This window comes from Bison bison, unplaced genomic scaffold (genome assembly GCF_000754665.1).
Source record: "Bison bison bison isolate TAMUID 2011002044 unplaced genomic scaffold, Bison_UMD1.0 scf7180017861046, whole genome shotgun sequence".
Lineage (NCBI taxonomy): Eukaryota > Metazoa > Chordata > Mammalia > Artiodactyla > Bovidae > Bison > Bison bison.
In genome coordinates, this window is record NW_011491618.1 from 1258964 (window position 1) to 1262567 (window position 3604).

The 3604-nt window shown below is 57.3% G+C and overlaps 1 protein-coding gene across 1 annotated transcript in view; it reads left to right on the forward strand.

The window, feature by feature from the left end:
- Window positions 1–1429: 1429 nt before the first annotated feature.
- Window positions 1430–3604, forward strand: part of ARHGAP27 (Rho GTPase activating protein 27) — a 26557-nt gene continuing 24382 nt past the window's right edge. Inside the window, exon 1 of the mRNA XM_010832406.1 lies at window positions 1430–1458. The gene's annotated coding sequence lies outside the window, so the exon portion shown is untranslated. The remainder of the gene's footprint in view (window positions 1459–3604) is intronic.

The window sequence follows — 3604 nt, forward strand, 5'->3', positions numbered from 1 at the left end:
GAGGAGGGAGAGGCATGTGTGGGTGGAGGTGACGTGGGGTCATCAGAGCAGGTGGGGACAGTGTCCAGTGGGTGGACCATCGGACAAGGGGAGAGGGTGGTGAGGAGGGCAGGATGATCGGCAGAGGCAGGGACTGGCGCCCCTAGAAGCGAGAAGCCTCTACCACATGGGGCATTTCACCAGTCACCCAGCTAGGCTAGCATGTAGTGAACGCATGCTGTGGGTTGGCCACTGGGACACACAGCCTGGGAAGACGCGACAGCCCCTGTCTCAAAGGGGCTAACAGTTCCATGAGCTCTCACTCATCCTGTGAGCTCTCACCCTCCCAATGCTCACTTTGGCAGCGCATAAATTCAAATTGGAACAATACAGAGGAGATTAGCATGGCCCCTGAGCAAAGATGACACGGAAGTTCGTGAAGTGTTCCATATTTTAAAAAAAACTCATATTCCCAGTGGCTCGGAAGGCAGGCCTGGGCACACCCCACATTTGCCCAGAGTACAGACAGACAGAGGTTCAAAGGGGTTTAGTGACTGACCAAAGGTCACACAGCCAGGAGGAGGCAGCTTCAAGACCAGATGCATTCCTCCAGGCCCCAAACCCCACTCTGAATCCTAGGCTGAGTCTCGGCCAGGCGGCTTTCAGGCTTGGCCGCCCCATTCCCCTCAGCAAGGACAGTACAAGCCCAAGGCAAACAGGTATTCACCTTTCAGAGTGCCCGGTATGTGCCCAGCCATGTCGTGGGCACTGGGGCAGGGAGGAGGCAGGAATTCTCTGTGCCTGATGGTGAGGTGGGAGAATGAGATGTCCCAGGAGAGGGTAGAGGGCCTTCCCTGGTGGCTCAGTGATAAGGGACCCGCCTGCCAATGCAGGAGACACTATCAATCCCTGGTCCAGGAAGATTCCCTGGAGAAGGAAATGGCAACCTGCTCCAGTGTTCTTGCCTGGGAAATCCCAGGGACAGAGGAGCCTGGCAGACTACAGTCCATGGGGTCGGACACAATCGGTAACTAAACAGTAATAACAGGAGAGAAGTAGAAGCACCCCTTCCGAGGAGGGAGAGAGGGAGGAGGGGGAGGAAAGTGGAGGACCACCGGTCCTCCCGGCCCCCCCCACGCACACATGCTGCCAGGAGGCAGTCTGGGAACCCGGAAGGGGCCTCTGTGACTCCTCCCCAGAGACTGCGGGGCCCACCCCTGGGCCAGGGGCCGTTCTGCCCCGGGGATTTCAGGGTGTGGTCACCACCGCGCCCTAGAACAACTCAGAGGTGGGAAGGGCCAGGCCGGCCACCTGGACTGGGGCCCGCCCCTGCCGCCGGGCATTGGCCACTGGGAGGAAGGGGTCACAGCCCCAGCCTCCGCAGCGTCTTAGGCAAACGGCCCAGGAGGCGCCGCACCTAAGCAGCTTCCAGACGGCTAGGAGCCCCAGGGCTCTCCTTCCTCCTCCTTGGCCAGACCGGTGAGTGACCAGGAAATGTGCCCTGGAGTCGGGACCCTGGGGGAGGAGGGGCGCGCCACGGCGGTTTTCCCACACCCTCCTGCGTCCCCTCCTGATCATTCTGTGAGCCCACTCCAGAAGAGAACCCACCCAGTGACCCCTGCTGCCACGTGCCCTGCCCTCCTCTCCGGATCCCGGCCCCGCACTCCGTGGGACAGACTCCAAGGGCAGCCCCAGGGAGCTGTGACCGGGATGAGGGAACTGGCCTTGGGCAGACCCAGCTGGATCCCACTTTGGGACCAGCTGGCGGGAGGGGGGCTTCTGAAAAGGAAGGGGTGGTCAGAACAGAGGAGCAGAGGCCAAGTGGAGGGACTCATGCGTCCACTTGTCCGCCCTCCCTTCTAACAGCTCTCCCCACTGCCCAGTTAGGATAGCTGTCCTAGAGTGGCCCAGCTGGTTTCTTTACACCTGGCCTGAACTCACCCTCCCCGTGACTCACCTGCAGCCCCAAGCTAACCTGAGAGCCCCACTGCCCAGCCTATGACCTGGTTTGTGAAAGAGTAGGTCCTAGGGACCCCCCCTCCATGCTTACCAACATTGCTGGCCACTGAGAGCCCTCCCTGCCCACTGTTCCCAAGGCGGAGAGGCATAGCCTCCAGCCCTGCAGGCTGTTGTCGCTGGGGGGTCCCCCCACCCCCAGCCCGGGTCTCACCTGGCTCCCTTCAGCCCCCAGGCCTCCTGAGACAATCTCCTGGCAAGCCCACCTGCCTCCCCACTTCCTCCCTGAGCTCTGCAGCTTGCTTCACCCTATTTCTATTTGCTCTGTTCTTCCTGGAGCTGTTGATCCAATAGTGGGAGAGGATGGGCAGTTGGTACCGAATGCCAGCCCTGATGGCTGGTCACTGTCACGTCCTGGGCACAGGAAAGCCCATGATCATGACTGGGGGTACCTGATGATCAGAAGACAGTCACTGTTCCACAGCAGAGTGTTGGAGCGATTTGGAGCTGGATCTAGGTGGGGCTTCCCTGATGGCTCAGATGGTAAAGAATCTGCCTGCAATGCAGGAGACCTGGGTTCCATCCCTGGGTTGGGAGGATCCCCTGGAGAAGGGAAAGGCTACCCACTCCAGTATTCTGGCCTGGAGAATGCCATAGTCCATGGGGTCACAAAGAGTCGGACACGACTGAGCGACTTTCACTTTCCCTTCACATTCTGCCTGGAGAATCCCATGGACAGAGGACCCTGGAGGGCTACAGTCCATGGGATTGCAGAGTCAGACATGACTGAAGCGAGTGAGCATGCACGTTCCCCCTATAAAGATAATTTGTGTGTGTGTGCTTAGTTGCTCAGTCATGTCCAACTCTTTCTGACCCATGGACTATAGCCCACCAGGCTCCTCTGTCCGTGCAGTTTCTCTAGGCAAGAATACTGGGGTGGGTTGCCATAACCCTCTCCAGGGGATCTTCCCCACCCAGGGATAGAACCCAGGTCTCCCACATTGTAGGCGGATTCTTTACCATCTGAGCCACCAGGAAAGCCCATAAAGATAGTTTGCTGCTGCTGCTGCTAAGTCGCTTCAGTCGTGTCTGACTCTGTGCGACCCCATAGACGGCAGCCCACCAGGCTCCCCCATCCCTGGGATTCTCCAGGCAAGAATACTGAAGTGGGTTGCCATTTCCTTCTCCAAAGCATGAAAGTGAAAAGTGAAAGTGAAGTTGCTCAGCCGTGTCTGACTCTTAGCGACCCCATGGACTGCAGCCTACCAGGCCCCTCCGTCCATGGGATTTTCCAGGCAAGAGTACTGCAGTGGGGTGAAAGATAGTTTAACCCCATTACAAATATTTGGATAATGGGGGGATTTCAATCTAATGATTCAGGTTTTTGGTTTCTCTCCATCCATTCTGCTTTCCTAGGCTTACATGTTGGGGAGTTTTATAGACATAGGGTTGTCCCAGCGTACGCTGACATTTATGATGCACTTTTTCGCTTCCACATCTCTTGATTCAGTAAAAAGCAGGTAATGCTACCAGGCACTGGAGACGATGAAAAATCAGAGGTGGTCCCTGCCTGAAGGTAGCTTCCATTCCAGAAGGAGCGACTGACAAGTAAATGACAGTTACACTATTCTGTGGTGAATTCCAATGCAGGGTTCTATGGGGGACATGT